At 40.6% G+C, this 19,077-nt stretch overlaps 11 non-coding genes and 8 pseudogenes across 11 annotated transcripts; all 19 read right to left on the bottom strand.

Moving 5' to 3' along the window:
* Positions 1–6,015: 6,015 nt before the first annotated feature.
* Positions 6,016–6,133, bottom strand: LOC126805272 (5S ribosomal RNA). The gene has a single exon (XR_007673962.1). It is a non-coding gene; the product is annotated as a 5S ribosomal RNA (ribosomal RNA).
* A 378-nt stretch (positions 6,134–6,511) lies between these two features.
* On the bottom strand, positions 6,512–6,630 carry LOC126805290 (uncharacterized; annotated as a pseudogene).
* Positions 6,631–7,037: 407 nt separating this feature from the next.
* On the bottom strand, positions 7,038–7,156 carry LOC126805278 (5S ribosomal RNA). Its single transcript, XR_007673967.1, has one exon. It is a non-coding gene; the product is annotated as a 5S ribosomal RNA (ribosomal RNA).
* A 407-nt stretch (positions 7,157–7,563) lies between these two features.
* LOC126805269 (5S ribosomal RNA) lies at positions 7,564–7,682 on the bottom strand. The gene has a single exon (XR_007673959.1). It is a non-coding gene; the product is annotated as a 5S ribosomal RNA (ribosomal RNA).
* A 390-nt stretch (positions 7,683–8,072) lies between these two features.
* On the bottom strand, positions 8,073–8,191 carry LOC126805284 (uncharacterized; annotated as a pseudogene).
* Positions 8,192–8,596: 405 nt separating this feature from the next.
* On the bottom strand, positions 8,597–8,715 carry LOC126805286 (uncharacterized; annotated as a pseudogene).
* Positions 8,716–9,132: 417 nt separating this feature from the next.
* LOC126805289 (uncharacterized) lies at positions 9,133–9,251 on the bottom strand (annotated as a pseudogene).
* A 405-nt stretch (positions 9,252–9,656) lies between these two features.
* LOC126805281 (uncharacterized) lies at positions 9,657–9,775 on the bottom strand (annotated as a pseudogene).
* Positions 9,776–10,165: 390 nt separating this feature from the next.
* LOC126805285 (uncharacterized) lies at positions 10,166–10,284 on the bottom strand (annotated as a pseudogene).
* A 390-nt stretch (positions 10,285–10,674) lies between these two features.
* LOC126805291 (uncharacterized) lies at positions 10,675–10,793 on the bottom strand (annotated as a pseudogene).
* Positions 10,794–11,178: 385 nt separating this feature from the next.
* On the bottom strand, positions 11,179–11,297 carry LOC126805280 (5S ribosomal RNA). Its single transcript, XR_007673969.1, has one exon. It is a non-coding gene; the product is annotated as a 5S ribosomal RNA (ribosomal RNA).
* A 392-nt stretch (positions 11,298–11,689) lies between these two features.
* Positions 11,690–11,808, bottom strand: LOC126805275 (5S ribosomal RNA). Its single transcript, XR_007673965.1, has one exon. It is a non-coding gene; the product is annotated as a 5S ribosomal RNA (ribosomal RNA).
* A 385-nt stretch (positions 11,809–12,193) lies between these two features.
* Positions 12,194–12,312, bottom strand: LOC126805279 (5S ribosomal RNA). Its single transcript, XR_007673968.1, has one exon. It is a non-coding gene; the product is annotated as a 5S ribosomal RNA (ribosomal RNA).
* Positions 12,313–12,704: 392 nt separating this feature from the next.
* LOC126805274 (5S ribosomal RNA) lies at positions 12,705–12,823 on the bottom strand. The gene has a single exon (XR_007673964.1). It is a non-coding gene; the product is annotated as a 5S ribosomal RNA (ribosomal RNA).
* Positions 12,824–13,208: 385 nt separating this feature from the next.
* LOC126805268 (5S ribosomal RNA) lies at positions 13,209–13,327 on the bottom strand. Its single transcript, XR_007673958.1, has one exon. It is a non-coding gene; the product is annotated as a 5S ribosomal RNA (ribosomal RNA).
* Positions 13,328–13,719: 392 nt separating this feature from the next.
* Positions 13,720–13,838, bottom strand: LOC126805282 (uncharacterized; annotated as a pseudogene).
* Positions 13,839–14,223: 385 nt separating this feature from the next.
* Positions 14,224–14,342, bottom strand: LOC126805267 (5S ribosomal RNA). The gene has a single exon (XR_007673957.1). It is a non-coding gene; the product is annotated as a 5S ribosomal RNA (ribosomal RNA).
* A 347-nt stretch (positions 14,343–14,689) lies between these two features.
* LOC126805277 (5S ribosomal RNA) lies at positions 14,690–14,808 on the bottom strand. The gene has a single exon (XR_007673966.1). It is a non-coding gene; the product is annotated as a 5S ribosomal RNA (ribosomal RNA).
* A 2,589-nt stretch (positions 14,809–17,397) lies between these two features.
* On the bottom strand, positions 17,398–17,516 carry LOC126805273 (5S ribosomal RNA). The gene has a single exon (XR_007673963.1). It is a non-coding gene; the product is annotated as a 5S ribosomal RNA (ribosomal RNA).
* Between the last annotated feature and the right edge of the window lie 1,561 nt (positions 17,517–19,077).

Here is a 19,077-nt window from a genome sequence, read left to right as displayed (position 1 = left end):
TTCTCCAAGTTGATAGAAGAAGGATCTGAAGCCAACTTCATGCCCACCCATTAATGTCGGTGTAAGCATCTCTTCTTGTCCCCTCCATGATTAAAGGTACATATATTGGCCTCCATATAGTTGATGAAGATCCAAAGGTGTGGAGGACAAGTCATGAAGATTTGATATGCAAAAGGAGAATTGAAGTTGTATCCTAATTGGACTAGGAAAAGATTATGGTTTGTTTTTCCTACCAAAGAAGTCTCCACCGATTTGATTATGGGTAAATTGATATATATTTGGGAATATATATTTAGTTAAATGGTGTTTGGGAATTGTTATAGAAAAGGATTCAAAATAAAAGGTGTATTCCATATTCATATGGATTTTTTCCTTTTCTATGTGAGATGTATTAGGAATGGAAGTTAGGTTTAATTCCTAGGGTTAGGGAATACATGTGGCTGCTATATATATGATGTATATAGGCAGTAGGTTGGGTGGCCTCTAGGAGATACACGAACAAGAAAAAAAGAGAGGAGAAAGAATGTGAAACCAAAGAGAAGAAAATTCACAAAAAGGGAAGCTTAGTGCTAGGAGATCTTTGTGACTCCATTGAAGACCTTAGTGGCAACATCAACGTTCTTAGTGAGGTTGATCATTCGTGTGACTACAACGATCTTAGTGACATTGTATCGACACTTGAAGCAACGATCTTAGTGAGGTTGTTTCATGCTTGATTGTGACTATCAAGTAAGAAGTATTTTTATTTTTGAGAATAACATTATTATTGATTAAGGTGTAATCATTGTAATATTGTTTATTCAATAGAAAAGTAAAACTCTTCTACATATTCCGCTGCTATTACTCGTTATTGTTCTATCTTGTATTTTCAATGATGTTGGTCCGCTCAATTTTTAAACATCAGGATATATTGCTCATATATTTTTACAAAATAATAGGATAAGTTGATTATTGGTGCATTATTTCGGTGTTTTTTTTTGTTTTTTTTAACAGCTCCGTTTTGAAAAAACAAATTTAAAGAAAATGAAATAGTCGTCGAGAACCTTCAATGATAAAAAAGTTTATGATGAATGATCACCCCATCTATCCTTTAGGCACCTTATTTTATTAGTTAGTACTATTTATGTATTTTCATTGTTAAAACAATCAAATGTTTTTCTTTTCTCAAGTTTATTTGGTACAGTTTGGAGTATAAGTGTTAATTTCTCAAGTTTATCTGGTATATTTAGAAGTATGACACGATCCACCCCAGATATTACAATAAAATCTGGAGTAAGTCGTGTGGGGACCACTATCAAAGGAGGTACACCGAAAATTTCGGCATAGTCTCCCTTGAAAGTAGACAACCCAACCTGCAACAATACAACCAAAAACTCCAACAAAAACACTTATTTAACAACAATCATCTCATCCATTATTATACAACTTAAGTCCACACTCTTATACATACTCAAATTAACATCCAATATCTCATATAGTTCTAAGTCCCACGGTAATCAAGGCAACTAACGGGAAATAAATAAAGTGACTAGTAGATTAAACAGATAACCTATAGTCTGGATACTCGGCGATGGACTCACTGCCTCACTGCTTCTAAGGGGAGTCAGTAAGCCTACGAATTGGACATTTGAAAACGCAGGGCATAGGGGAAAAATATATAAAACATTAAAGTGAGTGGACGAAAATAAATTGTTGAATTAACAAGAACAACTTTAATACTTCCCCAAAATATCAAATTGTTAATAAATCCTATGCATGCATGTGATGCGTAACCAAATAAAACGAACACTATAAAATGGAATGATCTAGCCCCGCTAGACGAAATAAAAAGAGAAGATATATAGAAAATATAACACTTCCACAACATAAAGGGACTAGCCTTGCTAGTTAAAATAATATCTCAAAGCCATAAGTGTGGACTAGCCATGCTAGTCTAGTTAAAATCATCAAGTCATACAATGTGCCCCTCAGGTAAAATAAATATGTACTCCCATACTTCCGAAACCGTTACGTCACGTTAAACGGAGAGGGTAATGAGCTTTTGTGGCATTGCCTGCATACCACATCGCCTCCCAGGTGAAAAGGGCTTGGGTGCACTACTTGGGGTAGCCACCAACACCATAAGGTGGAATAAATAAATATATATATATATATATATATATATCCATGCTAGCATCATCAACATTGTCATCATCAAAATCCGGAAGTCTCATATCCCAATATTTATTTTGCTTATACCTCGTTGATTCCAATTAACGACTACATTTTTATCTAGTATAGGGTTTTGCGAGCCACTGGATTAGTCTTCCATTCCCATACGGGGGGAATAGCCGAATTAATAGGACTTTGTAGAGAAGAAGTTGCATAATATCAAATACGATTCCCTTTCTCAAATAATAACTTAATAAAACTGAAATTTCTGGAATTTTATTTCCAAATACATATTAAATCCCAAAATCACAAAATGCAATATAACTCAATTAAAACACCCTCATTTAGAAGTCTCATTCCGAAATACTTAACCAAAACCATGGAGATAATAAGATGAAATGCAAATAGCACAATCATTCAGAAATCCCATTCCTGACTCATCATTTAAAAATCAATACAAATATAGTGCAACATATTAAAGTCGCAAAATAAACATGCATGCATTTTCTTAAAAACATAAATGTCCACTCACTGTAACTAATTATGTTGGAGTTCGGTCTAAAGTCTCTTCAGCTCGGGTCTCCTCATGTCATGTTTAAATGACCAATTTAAGATAAATTCTATAACTCGGAATAAGTGACAAAAAGGAACACAATCACCCTCACACACCCAAAACCATTCCAACTTTGACTAGAAATCCTCCAACCTTACCAACAACCCCCCACACATTTCCCAAAATATTATAGGGTCATAACGTCTAGACTCCAGAGTTCCTTGATTAAAGATCAAGAACTCAACTCCTTATCTATTAAAATTAGGGAAAATAATGTCTATTTTATCTCCAAATTCCCCCCAAAATTCTCACACTATCCTCAACCATTAAACGACTCAAAATACCTTCAAAAACATCTCTAGCACGGCGGGCGGCAACCGCCCCTAGCGCCGCCGGAAGTAGCGTCCGACCACCCTTAGTTCGACCACCACCAATGCCTACCAAATTTCACCACCACAATCTAAATGACATTTCTAACAACTTTCTCAACTGCATCAACATCCAATGACATTTCTAACAACTTTCTCAACTGTCTAAACAGTCCAATTTATGATAACATAAAATCGGCACTATTCACAACCCTATGATTAGAATTTCTTGATTCGAGCACTTATACTTTGATTTGGTTCAATTCCTTTGGCGAGATAGGGCCAACCACAACCCAGAAATGTAGGGGATTGAGTCACCTTTCGAATGAGACCAGTGCGATGGTCTGGTGTGGCCGGACGGCGGCGGTTCGACGAAGAGAAGGCAATAGGGTCGGGGAGCTCGGGACTGTAGTGAAATTCTTTTTCTTTTCTATCTCTTTTTTTTTCTCCTTCCTCCCGAAAAGGAAACCTTCCATCCTTATATAGAAATAACCCTTACATAAATAGTAACCTTCCGAATCAGTTTTCCTCCAGCAAGTCCCGTTTACGAATAACCCAAGGTTTATGAGTTCAAACGAAAATTCTTTTATTCTAACTAACGCCAAAAACTTAAAATTCGGATTACAATAACAATTGTACTTAGGTTTAAATAGAAATAAAAACGACAAAAAGATTCGGGTCGTAACAAAATATATGTTTATAAATATATTAAATTTAGGGTGATGTTATTGACACACCCTAAAACTCTATTAAGACACCTCTTCTTATTTTTTAATACTTTCTATGGCTTCTATTTACAAGCTACCCAAACTACCCTTTATTTTAGTTTTTTTCTTTTCCTTTTTTTTAGTATCCCTAGATTCCAACCCTTGTTTTTATTGACGATGAGTCTCATCTCAATCACTCTCACTCTCACCGTCATATCAAAATTTATTCCGATTCAAAATCCAGACTCTGACTCGGCCGGGTCTGAAGTATCAAGGTAAGCTTGACTTTCTTTTGCCCTAGCTCTCGTACTAAGTGTGGAATAGGTTTTTGCTTGATAGCAAAATGATGTTGGATTTTGATTAAGAGTTGGGTGGGAGAAACAGTTGTGGTTTAGGGTTCACGTTCAGTATGATTATTTACCTTTACGTCAGGTTTGGTTTCAGTAGATTAGTATTGCAAGTATTATGGTTTATCTGATATACAATTATTGAAGTAGGTTAATAATCAATTCAACGAAACCCTTGTTTTTCTTGCAGTGTTCTATTTGTAAAAGTTGGGCGATTATAAGGTTAACCTCAATCATGGCAGAACAAGAATTAGAGCCATCTTTGGAGAAAATTGTCCATCTGATTTGTAATGGAGACATAGGAGAAACACATATGTTAATTGATCATGCAAGTCCCTTCGAGTCCATCAAGCCTTCTGGTAAATTCTACTATGTTTGAATCCATTGCTCTTTGTTATCATGGTTATGACTAAATTGCTTGATTTTGAGATTATTGAAGCTAGTTTTGAATTCATTGTTTGTTGTGAACTAGTGACATTTAATATGAAATAACTAAAAATTAGATAGTTTTATGATAGTGACAAAAAACTCCTTTAATTTCAAACTATCGAAGAGTAGCATAATTGGGATGGATAAAATAGGTTAAGAAATTTGATGTATTATTGCGATGACTCTTTGTTTAGAATGACCAACAGATAGTTATTGAATGTATAGTATAATTGCTTAGCTATAACTTATGTCAAGGCTATTTACTAGTTGCATTCTTATTTTTAGTTACTGTAGCTTTAGAGCTTTATGGGTTTTTGGAAAAACTTCTGGAAATTAGCATAGTACTAACAAGGATTATATATGACTGATTACTATTTTGTTATCTAGGAAGTCAAGTAGATATAAGTGAAGTAAACATAATGCATTATTTGTTGGAAGTAAAATTTGATAGTCGAGAAGTTCTTTTTGCTACTGTTCATAAAACTGCACTCATGGAAGGGTATGTAACTATCCTAAAAAGATCTTCATTGACTTATTGAATTTAACCACCACCATTTCCGGCAACCACCTTCACATTGTCGGAGTTTAACCGGTATTTTCCGGCGTTGACTTTTGTTTTCTTGTGAAATCTCCACATTTGCTCTTTTTGGCTTAAAACTTTCACCCGAATCCATAATGTGCGCTAAATCCACTCTTCTTGACGTGTTTCCGATCATTTGCACATTTTCCTAGCATGAGTAGGAAACGTAATAAAAAATAAATAAATATACAAAATATAAAGCAAAAGAATAAGAATAAGGCAAACTTACTAGGTTAATATTAACCTAACAAACTACCTCACACTTAGACTTTGTTTGTCCTCAAGCAAACTTTATAACACAACCAAACTAAATGGGTCACTTGTTTCCATCTTGAATTCAACTAATTTTCTTTAAAGAACCATGATATCAATTGAGCATGATTAGAAACTAAATTTTCGAAATGCAAGGCTAATAAATGGATTTGGAAGGTCATGCTCAAGAAAGTATATATATGTGTATGCCATGTGTGTCATCTTAAAGTCATCCATATACGATTAACTTGGACTACATTTGCCTAACCATCAAACTCACATGGATACACTCATTTTCACTCAAGTGTTTTTGATTAGTGTTTACACTCAAAAGCAATTCAATGGATACGCTTTCCATAGGCTTGCTCTTCAATCTTTTCTCCACATGATCATTGCATGAGTTCTCTCGGATCACAAGGTCTTTTATTTTGATATTGTGAACATGTCTAGAGTCACCATTTTTCTTTTTCTTAGCTACACAGAAGACTAATCTACCCTACCTCACACTTATTCTTTTGAAATATCTCAAACTCATTTACAAGCACCAAACTAACAATAAGACTCACATTGCTTATTGCTTACCACTTGGCTTAAAGATGATAGAACAAAAAACGTTTAAGTTTAAAGAGGGGTGCAACACGAGGCCTTCCCAGGAGGTCACCCATCTTAGTACTACTCTTGCCAAGCAAGCTTAACTTCAGAGTTTTGATGAGATCCGGTGCATTATTGCTGGTATGATCGCACCCGCAAGGTTATGCACAATGAATCTACTTTAACCATAAGGTGTTCCACACGCACGGAATTATTCATCTTTTAACAATAGGCCGCATCTCCCCCGCTTCCGCAACACTCATAAAAGAGCATAGGCCAGGTCGCGAGATGATTTAACAATATTAACCACAAAACCATTCCACAGGTCGAACAACGCCACGATCGCCCCTCTAACAAGGTGAAACCCGCACAACGGGTTTTACTGTTGCCGCCCGATTTCACTCGACCCCCGGACCTCTCTGGCTATAGCAACACCTTCAAGTCGAAACGAATGCGGTAGACTACATATCTAAAAAGTATATGAAAAACATACTAAAGACTAACATCCGAAATCGGAGAGAAAATAAAAACAAATGGTGCAACACTAGGCTTTCCCAGGAGATCACCGATCCTAGTACTACTCTCGCCCAAGAAAGCGAAACTTCAGAGTTCTGATGGGATCCGATGCATTATTGCTGGTATGATCACACCCGCAAGGTTATGCACAATGAATATACTTTAACCATGTTCGCCCGGCTCCATAAGGTGTTCCACACTCACGGAATTATTGATCTTTTACCCCCGCCGCCTTCTCTGCCGCATCTCCCCCGCTTCTGCCGCACTCATAAAAGAGCATAGGCCGGCAAACGAGATGATTTAACAATATTAACCGCAAAAACCATTCAACTGGTCGAACAACGCTCCGATCGCCCCTCTACCAAGGGGAAACCCGCATAACGGGTTTTACTGTTGCCGCCCAATTTCACTCGACCCCCGGACCTCTCTCGTTGTAGCAACGCCTTTAAGTCGAAACGAATGCGGTAGACTACATATGTAAAAAGTATATGCAAAAAAAATACTAAAGACTAACATCGGAAATCGGAGAGAAAATAAAAACAAATGGTGCAACACGAGGCTTTCCCAGGAGGTCACCCATCCTAATACTACTCTCGCCCTAGAAAGCTTAACTTTAGAGTTCTTATGGGATCCGGTGCATTATTGCTGGTATAATCACAACCAAAAGTTTATGCACAATGAATATACTTTAACCATGTTCTCCCGGCTCCATAAGGTGTTCCACACGTACCGAATTATTGATCTTTTACCACCCGCCGCCTTCTCTGCCGCATCTCCCCCTCTTTCGCCGCACTCATAAAAGAACATAGGCCGGGACGCGAGATGATTTACCAATATTAACCGCAAAAACCATTACATTTTTCGAACAATGCCCCGATCGCCCCTCTACCAAGGCGAAACTCGCACAACGAGTTTTATTGTTGCCGCCCAATTTCACTCGATCCCCGGACCTCTCTCGATGTAGCAACGCCTTCAAGTCGAAACGAATGCGGTAGACTAAATATGTAAAAAGTATATGAAAAATAACACTAAAGTCAAATATAGGAAATCAGAGAGAAAATAAAAAAGAGGGGTGAAACATAAGGCCTTCCCAGGAGGTCACCCATCCTAGTACTACTCTCGCCCAAGCAAGCTTGACTTCGGAGTTCTGATGGGATCCGGTGCATTATTGCGTGTATGATCGCACCCCCAAAGTTATGCACAATGAATCTACTTTAACCATGTTCGCCTGGCTCCATAAGGTGTTATAGATCTTTTACCACTTGCCGGCTTCCCTGCCGCATCTCCCCCGCTTCCGCCGCACTCATAAAATAGTATAGGCCGGGACGCGAGATGATTTAACAATATTAACAGCATAAACCATTCCACTGGTCTAACAACGCCCCGATCGCCCCTCTACCAAGGCGAAACCCGCACAACGGATTTTATTGTTGCCGCCCAATTGCACTCGACCCCCGGACCTCTCTGGCTGTAGCAACGCCTTCAAGTCGAAACGAATGCGGTAGACTACATATCTAAAAAGTATATGAAAAAAATACTAAAGACTAACATCCGAAATCGGAGAGAAAATAAAAACAAATGGTGCAACACGAGGCTTTCCCAGGAGGTCACCGATCCTAGTACTACTCTCGCCCAAGAAAGCGTAACTTCAGAGTTCTAATGGGATCCGATGCATTATTGCTGGTATGATCACACCCGCAAGGTTATGCACAATGAATATACTTTAACCATGTTCGCCCGGCTCCATAAGGTGTTCCACACTCACGGAATTATTGATCTTTTACACCCGCCGCCTTCTCTGCCGCATCTCCCCCGCTTCCGCTGCACTCATAAAAGAGCATAGGCCGGCAAACGAGATGATTTAACAATATTAACCGCAAAAACCATTCAACTGGTCGAACAACGCTCCGATCGCCCCTCTACCAAGGAGAAACCCACATAACGGGTTTTACTGTTGCCGCCCAATTTCACTCGACCCCCGGACCTCTCTAGCTGTAGCAACGCCTTCAAGTTGAAACGAATACGGTACAATAAATATGTAAAAAATATATCAAAAATAACACTAAAGTCTAACATCGGAAATCGGAGAGAAATAAAAAAGAGGGGTGCAACACGAGGCCTTCCCAGGACGTCACCCATCCTAGTACTACTCTCGCCCAAGCAAGCTTGACTTCGAAGTTCTGATGGGATCCGGTGCATTATTGCGTCTATGATCACAACAGCAAGGTTATGCACAATGAATCTACTTTAACCATGTTCGCTTGGCTCCATAAGGAGTTATAGATATTTTACCACCCGCCGGCTTCCCTACCGCATCTCACCCGCCGGCTTCCCTACCCCATCTCACCCGCTTCCGCTGCACTCATAAAAGAGCATAGGCCGGGACGCGAGATGATTTAACAATATTAACCGCAAATGTCATTCCATTGGTCAAACAACGCCCCGATCACCCCTCTACCAAGGCGAAACCCGCACAACGGGTTTTACTGTTGCCGCCCAATTTCACTCGACCCCCCGACCTCTCTCGCGGTAGCAACGCCTTCAAGTCGAAACGAATGCGGTAGACTAAATATGTAAAAAGTATATGAAAAATAACACTAAAGTCTAACATCAGAAATCAGAGAGAAAATAAAAAAGAGGGGTGCAACAAAACGCCTTCCCAGGAGGTCACCCATTCTAGTACTACTCTAACCCAAGCAAGCCTAACTTCGCATTTTTTATGGGATCCGGTGCATTATTGCTGGTATGATCGCACACGAAAGGTGAAGCACAATGAATCTACTTTAACCATGTTCGCCCGGCTCCATAACGTGTTCCACATCCACGGAATTATAGATCTTTTACCATCCGCCGGCTTCTCTGCCGCATCTCCCCCGCTTCCACCGCACTCATAAAAGAGCATAGGCCGGGATGCGAGACGATTTAACAATACTAACCGCAAAAACCATCCCACTGGTCAACAACGCCCCGATCGCCCGAGACCAAGGCCAAATCCGCACAACGGATTTTACTGTTGCCGCCCAATTTCACTCGATCCCCGGACCTCTCTCTCTGTAGCAACGCCTTCAAGTCAAAACGAATGAGGTAGACTACATATGTAAAAAGTATATGAAAAATAATACTAAAGTGTAACATCGGAAATTGGAGAGAAAATAAAAAAAAGAGGTGCAACAAGAGGCCTTCCCCGGAGGTCACCCATCCTAGTACTACTATCGCCCAAGCAAGCTTGACTTCGGAGTTCTGATGGGATCTGGTGCATTATTGCGTGTATGATCGCACCCCCACGGTTATGCACAATGAATCTACTTTAACCATGTTCGCCTGGCTCCATAAGGTGTTATAGATCTCTTACCACCCGCCGGCTTCCCTGCCGCATCTCCCCCGCTTCTACCGCAATCATAAAAGAGCATGGGCCGGGATGCCAGATGAATTAACAATATTAACCGCATAAACCATTCCACTAGTCTAACAACACTGCGATCGCCCCTCTACCAAGGCGAAACCCGCACAACGGGTTTTACTGTTGCCGCCCAATTTCACTCGACCCCCGGACCTCTCTGGCTGTAGCAATGCCTTCAAGTCGAAACGAATGCGGTAGACTAAATATGTAAAACAAAATCAAAAATAATACTAAAATGTAACATCGGAAATCAGAGAGAAAATAAAAAAGAGGGGTGCGACACAAAGCCTTCCCAGGAGGTCACCCATCCTAGTACTACTCTCGCCCAAGTAAGCTTGACTTCGGAGTTCTAATTGGATCCGGTGCATTATTGCGTATATAATCGCATCCACAAGGTTATGCACAATGAATCTACTTTAACTGTATTCGCCTGGCTCCATAAGGTGTTATAGATCTTTTACCACCCGCCGGCTTCCCTACCGCATCTCCCCCGCTTCCGCCGCACTCATAAAAGAGCATAGGCCGGGACGCGAGATGATTTAACAATATTAACCGCTTAAACCATTCCACTGGTCTAACAACACCGCGATCGCCCCTCTACCAAGGCGAACCCGCACAACGGGTTTTATTGTTGCCACCCAATTTCACTCGACCCCTGGACCTCTCTAGCTGTAGCAACGCCTTCAAGTCAAAACGAATGTGGTAGACTAAATATGTAAAAAATATATCAAAAATAATATTAAAGTCTAACATCAGAAATCGGAGAGAAAATAAAAAAGAGTGGTGCAACACAAGGCCTTCCCAGGAGGTCACCTATCCTAGTACTACTTTCGCCCAAGAAAGCCTGACTTCTTAGTTCTGATGGGATCCGGTGAATTATTGCGTGTATGATCGCACCCCCATGGTTATGCACAACAAATCTACTTTAACCATGTTCACCTGGCTCCATAAGGTGTTATAGATCTTTTACCACCCGCCGGCTTCCCTGCCGTATCTCCCCCGCTTCCGCCGCACTAATAAAAGAGCATAGGCTGGGACGCGAGATGATTTAACAATATTAACCGCATAAACCATTCCACTGGTCTAACAACGCCCCGATCGCCCCTCTACCAATTCGAAACCCGCACAACGGATTTTACTGTTGCCGCCCATTTTCACTCGACCCCCGGACCTTTCTGGCTGTAGCAACGCCTTCAAGTCGAAGCGAATGCGGTACACTAAATATGTAAATAGGAAAAGTAATACTAAAGTCTAACATCCGAAAAGGAGAGAAAATAAAAAAGAGGGGTACAACAAGAGGCCTTCCTAGGAGGTCACTCATCCTAGTACTACTCTCGCCCAAGCAAGCTTAACTTCGGAGTTCTGATGGGATCCGGTGCATTATTGCCTGTATAATCGCATCCCCAAGGTTATGCACAATGAATCTACTTTAACTGTATTCACCTGGCTCCATAAGGTGTTATAGATCTTTTACCACCCGCCGGCTTCCCTACCGCATCTCCCCCGCTTCCGCCGCACTCATAAAAGAGCATAGGCCGGGACGCGAGATGATTTAACAATATTAACCGCATAAACCATTCCACTGGTCTAACAACACCGCGATCGCCCCTCTACCAAGGCGAAACCCGCACAACGGGTTTTATTGTTACCGCCCAATTTCACTCGACCCCCGGACCTCTCTAGCTGTAGGAACGCCTTCAAGTCGAAACGAATGTGGTCGACTAAATATGAAAAAAAATATATCAAAAATAATATTAAAGTCTAACATCGGAAATCGGAGAGAAAATAAAAAAGAGTGGTGCAACACAAGGCCTTCCCAGGAGGTCACCTATCCTAGTACTACTCTCGCCCAAGAAAGCTTGACTTCGGAGTTCTGATGGGATCCGGTGAATTATTGCGTGTATGATCGCACCCCCAAGGTTATGCACAACAAATCTACTTTAACCATGTTCACCTGGCTCCATAAGGTGTTATAGATCTTTTACCACCCGCCGGCTTCCCTGCCGTATCTCCCCCGCTTCCGCCGCACTAATAAAAGAGCATAGGCTGGGACGCGAGATGATTTAACAATATTAACCGCATAAACCATTCCACTGTTCTAACAACGCCCCGATCGCCCCTCTACCAATTCGAAACCCGCACAACGGATTTTACTGTTGCCGCCGATTTTCACTCGACCCCCGGACCTTTCGGGCTGTAGCAACGCCTTCAAGTCGAAGCGAATGCGGTACACTAAATATGTAAATAGGAAAAGTAATACTAAAGTCTAACATCCGAAAAGGAGAGAAAATAAAAAAGAGGGGTACAACAAGAGGCCTTCCTAGGAGGTCACTCATCCTAGTACTACTCTCGCCCAAGCAAGCTTAACTTCGGAGTTCTGATGGGATCCGGTGCATTATTGCCTGTATAATCGCATCCCCAAGGTTATGCACAATGAATCTACTTTAACTGTATTCACCTGGCTCCATAAGGTGTTATAGATCTTTTACCACCCGCCGGCTTCCCTACCGCATCTCCCCCGCTTCCGCCGCACTCATAAAAGAGCATAGGCCGGGACGCGAGATGATTTAACAATATTAACCGCATAAACCATTCCACTGGTCTAACAACACCGCGATCGCCCCTCTACCAAGGCGAAACCCGCACAACGGGTTTTATTGTTACCGCCCAATTTCACTCGACCCCCGGACCTCTCTAGCTGTAGGAACGCCTTCAAGTCGAAACGAATGTGGTCGACTAAATATGAAAAAAAATATATCAAAAATAATATTAAAGTCTAACATCGGAAATCGGAGAGAAAATAAAAAAGAGTGGTGCAACACAAGGCCTTCCCAGGAGGTCACCTATCCTAGTACTACTCTCGCCCAAGAAAGCTTGACTTCGGAGTTCTGATGGGATCCGGTGAATTATTGCGTGTATGATCGCACCCCCAAGGTTATGCACAACAAATCTACTTTAACCATGTTCACCTGGCTCCATAAGGTGTTATAGATCTTTTACCACCCGCCGGCTTCCCTGCCGTATCTCCCCCGCTTCCGCCGCACTAATAAAAGAGCATAGGCTGGGACGCGAGATGATTTAACAATATTAACCGCATAAACCATTCCACTGTTCTAACAACGCCCCGATCGCCCCTCTACCAATTCGAAACCCGCACAACGGATTTTACTGTTGCCACCCATTTTCACTCGACCCCCGGACCTTTCGGGCTGTAGCAACGCCTTCAAGTTGAAATGAATGCGGTACACTAAATATGTAAATAGGAAAAGTAATACTAAAGTCTAACATCCGAAAAGGAGAGAAAATAAAAAAGAGGGGTGCAACACGAGGCCTTCCTAGGAGGTCACTCATCCTAGTACTACTCTCGCCCAAGCAAGCTTCACTTCGGAGTTCTGATGGGATCCGGTGCATTATTGCCTGTATAATCGCATCCCCAAGGTTATGCACAATGAATCTACTTTAACTGTATTCACCTGGCTCCATAAGGTGTTATAGATCTTTTACCACCCGCCGGCTTCCCTGCCGCATCTCCCCCGCTTCCGCCGCACTCATAAAAGAGCATAGGCCGGGACGCGAGATGATTTAACAATATTAATCGCATAAACCATTCCACTGGTCTAACAACACCGCGATCGCCCCTCTATGAAGGCGAAACCCGCACAACGGGTTTTATTGTTGCCGCCCAATTTCACTCGACCCCCAGACCTCTCTAGCTGTAGGAACGCCTTCAAGTCGAAACGAATGTGGTAGACTAAATATGAAAAAAAATATATCAAAAATAATATTAAAGTCTAACATCGGAAATCGGAGAGAAAATAAAAAAGAGTGGTGCAACACAAGGCCTTCCCAGGAGGTCACCTATCCTAGTACTACTCTCGCCCAAGAAAGCTTGACTTCGGAGTTCTGATGGGATCCGGTGAATTATTGCGTGTATGATCGCGCCCCCAAGGTTATGCACAACCAATCTACTTTAACCATGTTCGCCTGGCTTCATAAGGTGTTATAGATATTTTACCACCCGCCGGCTTCCCTGCCGTATCTCCCCCGCTTCCGCCGCACTAATAAAAGAGCATAGGCTGGGACGCGAGATGATTTAACAATATTAACCGCATAAACCATTCCACTGGTCTAACAACGCCCCGATCGCCCCTCTACCAAGGCGAAACCCGCACAACGGATTTTACTGTTGCCGCCCATTTTCACTCGACCCCCGGACCTTTCTGGCTGTAGCAACGCCTTCAAGTCGAAACGAATGCGGTAGACTAAATATGTAAATAGGAAAAGTAATACTAAAGTCTAACATCCGAAAAGGAGAGAAAATAAAAAAGAGGGGTGCAACACGAGGCCTTCTCAGGAGGTCACTCATCCTAGTACTACTCTCGCCCAAGCAAGCTTAACTTCGGAGTTCTGATGGGATCCGGTGCATTATTGCGTGTATAATCGCATCCCCAAGGTTATGCACAATGATCTTTTACCACTCGCCGGCTTCTCTGCCGCATCTCCCCTGCTTCCGCCGCATTCATAATAGAGCATAGGCCGGGACGCGAGATGATTTAACTATATTAACCGCAAAAATCGTTCCACTGGTCGAACAACGCCCCGATTGCCCCTCTACTAAGGCGAAACCCGCACAACGGGTTTTACTGTTGCCGCCCGATTGCACTCGACCCCCGGACCTCTCTGACTGTAGCAACGCCTTCAAGCCGAAACGAATGCGGTAGACTAAATATGTAAAAAGTATATGAAAACTAATACTAAAGTATAACATCGGAAATCAGAGAGAAAATAAAAAAGATGGGTGCAACAAGAGGCCTTCCCAGGAGGTCACCCATCCTAGTACTACTCTCGCCCAAGCAAGCTTAACTTCTAAGTTCTGATGGAATCCGGTGCTTTATTGCTTGTACGATCGCACCCCAAGGTTATGCACAATGAATCTACTTTAACCATGTTCTTATCGGTTCGATTACTCGAGATCAATATTAACCCTGTAAGCATCGTTAGTAGTATAAAGCAAGAGGGTATCGTTCACAAACCGGGGATCCAACCAGGGTAAGAATCACAAATATTTAACAACGAATTCATAAGAGTATGAGGATTTTGGGATATATTTCGGATCAAACATAAAATAAACCTAAACTAATATTTACATGTGATCAACCAACCAACACATAAGTAATTACCAAACAAATAACATAAGAACAAAGGTAACGAAATCTAATCTTAATTAAGTTCATGCCTTAAGGTTCATTATACATCCTAGAATCGGTTATGCAGTTAAGTTCCTCCTAAGGTTCGTAACTCAATGACACTTTAACACATTCGAACTCAGTCCCAACCTCATTCGAAATCTAACATACTTATCCTACCATGCAACTTTAAAGCCACGCATATTGAATTCATTAAGCATGTCACCTACTTAACCAACAATCATGCAATTCCAAAAATCACATAGAAAAGATAAACATATTGAAATGCACAAGTCTAACCGAACCTAGGCAATAATCAGTGAAGATGACAAAGAACATACAATTAATCAACTCCCAAGTATCAAAATCGTTTATAACTTTGGATTATTACACATGCGGGTATCAAACACACACGTAAGTAAGAACACACCGAAAATCATTTAAATAAATAAACAGAAATTCATGGCATAAAACCTAAAATCATTGAATTAAAAATCGAAAACCTTAATTCATGATGTCATTCAAAAGTTACAAATATCTCATAGACAAGAATAAAAATAACTTTAACAAAACCTAAACATAAATCATCCAAGAACAAGAACATAAAAACCCGAAAACTTAACATGAAGATCAAAGAGTTACACTTTATAATTCTCCTCCCAAGGTTCCTTACAAAGGTAGCACGAGATCTTCAAGAGTATGGTATCCTAGGCTCCCAAGCTTTGGACAGAAAATATGATGAAGGGTGGTGAATTCGGATTCTATGGTTCTTGGTGAATGATAGTGTTTGGGCAGAGCTTTGGCAAGTCTTATGAGCAAGGTTGATGATCATTTTATATGGAAATGAGATGCTATATATAGAGGAAGAAACCCAAGGGAGGATGGCCATAAAGTCCACAAAGTTGAAACCAAATTGGTTGAGGTTTCCTAGATTCGGCAGATCTGACCTTTGTCCCTTGTTGTGGCCATAACTTTCTATAGAAAATAGATATTGAGATGATTCCAACTGGCAATTTCAACTAGACTTCCGTGGCTATTCATCCATTTATCGTGCAATTTCTCAATCATTCTGAGCTGTCCAGGGAACTCGTCAAAGTTGGATGATCTGCAGTGCCAGAATTCTGATTTCTATAAGGATTGCATATCTTTTGCATTAATTGCATATCTTCTTCCTCCTTTAATGCTGATTTCTTTTGCACAAATTTCTTCCTTTGAATTAGGGAGGCAGCAAAAGTCTTAATTGTTGCAGCCATGTTTGATTTTTCTTACCTCTCCTCATTAAATTTGCTGCATGCCTTCTTTGACTTTCTTGCCTCTTCTCATTTAATTTGCTGCTTGTCTTCTTTGACATTCTTTGGTGCAGGGATTTATGGACATTCTGATACATATTTTTGCTCTATATGCAGGAGGAACAAAGTCCCAAGTTTCCCTCATAGCCCTTGGATCAAAAGCAAATCAATGGCTGAGATAATTCCGTCGAGCTCACTGGACCTCCGAGTAATGATTCGGTCATATCTCCATGTAGGAATAAGATATTTATTTAATTCTAAATCCAACAGAAACTAGACTCAAAATATTTTTTTATCCATATAAGGTACGTCTTCTAACGCAATCGGAGCTATCCACGGGAGCCCATTGAAGTTGGACTACAAATCTTGACAGCATTTTCATTCTTGCATGGATTGGGCTTTTAAGTGTATCTTCTTCTCTTTCCTTGTGGAACTAGGATTGCTTTCCTTCTCCAACATGGATTTGTATTTCCTAATAAGAATAAGTATATTAAAAACAAAGAAATACGCAAAGATGAATCCTACTCGAACAAGGAAACATATATCAACAAGGATTCTTAACACTTAGCACGATTTCATCATCAATTCACTTATAATTGATATAAGCTCTACCTAAACAATTATTCATACAAAGAAAACAAAAAACATACTAAATATGAGGTAACAAAGAGTAAGAATAGGGCATAAACGCATTAAGAACGTCACACTTTGTGCTCCTATCATGTTCGCCCGGCTCCATAAGGTGTTCCACACGCACAAAATTATAGATCTTTTACCACCCTCCGGCTTCTCTGATGCATCTAAACCCTTCCGCCGCACTCATAAAAGAGCATAGGCCGGGACGCGAGATGATTTAAAATATTAACCGCAAAAACCATTCCACTGGTCGAACAACGCCCCGATCGCCCCTCTACCAAGGTGAAACCCGTACTACCGGTTTTATTATTGCCGCCAAATTTCACTTGACCCTCGGACCTCTCTGACTGTAGCAACCCCTTCAAGTTGAAACGGTGAGAAAATAAAAAAGAGGGGTGCAAGGCGAGGCCTTCCGAGGAGGTCACCCATCCTATTACTACTCTCGCCCAAGCAAGCTTAATTTTAGAGTTCTGATGGGATCCGGTGCATTATTGCTGGTATGATCACACCCGCAAGGTAATGCACCATGAATCTACTTTAACCATGTTCGCCCGGTTCCATAAGTGTGGGCGTGTGTTTCTTTCAAATTAAGTATCTTTCTATCGTTTGTGTATCTTTACTATTTCAATTCGTGTTTCTTTTCAATTCTCGTTTGAGTATCTTTATAAACGGCTTTCTGATGCGAGTTTATATTGAATTTGAGAGTTTTGTAAGTGTGGGCGTGTGTTTCTTTCAAACTGAGTATCTTTATATTGTTTGCATATCTTTACTATTCCAATTTGTGTATCTTTTCAATTCTCGTTTGAGTATCTTTCTTTAAGGCTTTCTGATGCGAGTTTCTATTGAATTTGAAAGTTTTGCAAGTGTGGGCGAGTGTTTCTTTCAAACTGAGTATATTTCTATCGTTTAAGTATCTTTACTATTCTAATTTGTGTATATCTTTCCAATTCTCATTGGAGTATCTTTCTGTACTAGTTTCTGATGCGAGTTTCTATTGAATTGGAGACTTTTGCAAGTGTGGGCATGTGTTTCTTTCAAACTGAGTATCTTTCTATCGTTTGAGTATCTTTACAATTCCAATTTGTGTATCTTTTCAATTCTCGTTTGCGTATCTTTCTGAACGGCTTTCTGATGTCAGTCTCTATTGAATTTGAGAGTTTTGCAAGTGTGGGCGTGCGTTTCTTTCAAACTAAGTATCTTTCTATCCTTTGCGTATCTTTACTATTCCAATTGGTGTATCTTTTGAATTCTCCTTTGAGTATCTTTCTGAACGGCTTTCTGATGTGAGTTTCTTTTGAATTTAAGAGTTTTGCAAGTGTGGGCGTGTGTTTCTTTCAAACTGAGTATCTTTCTATCGTTTGCATATCTTTACTATTCCAATTTGTGTATATTTGCAATTCTCATTTAAGTATTTTTCTGAACGGCTTTCTGGTGCGAGTTTCTTTTGAATTTGAGAGTTTTGCAAGTGTGGGCGAGTGTTTCTTTCAAACTGAGTATCTTTCTATCGTTTCAGTATCTTTACCATTCCAATTTGTGTATCTTTTCAATTCTCATTTGAGTATTTTTCTGAACGGCTTTCTGATGCGAGATTCTATTGACTTTGAGAGTTTTGCAAGTGTAGGCGTGTGTTTCTTTCAAATTGAGTATCTTTCTATAGTTTCCGTATCTTTACTATTCGAATTTGTGTATCTTTTCAATTCTCGGGTGAGTATCTTTCTGAACGGCTTTCTGATGCGAGTTTCTATTGAATTTGAGAGTTTTACAAGTGTGGGCGTGTGTTTCTTTCAAACTGAGTATCTTTCTATCGTGCGTATCTTTACTATTCCAATTTGTGTATCTTTTCAATTCTCGTTTCAGTATGTTTCTGAACGGCTTTCTGATGCGAGTTTCTATTGAATTTTAGAGTTTTGCAAGTGTGGGCGTGCATTTCTTCCAAACTGAGTATCTTTCTGTAAGGTTTCTGATACGAGTTTCTATTGAATTTAAGAGTTTTGCAAGCTTGGGCGAGTGTTTCTTTTAAACTCAGTATCTTTCTATCGTTTGAGTATCTTTACTATTCCAATTTGTGTATA

The sequence above is a fragment of the Argentina anserina genome, chromosome 1 (assembly GCF_933775445.1).
Source record: "Argentina anserina chromosome 1, drPotAnse1.1, whole genome shotgun sequence".
NCBI lineage: Eukaryota > Viridiplantae > Streptophyta > Magnoliopsida > Rosales > Rosaceae > Argentina > Argentina anserina.
Note: the sequence above shows the minus strand (reverse complement) of the source record. Positions and strands in the feature narration are given on the sequence as shown.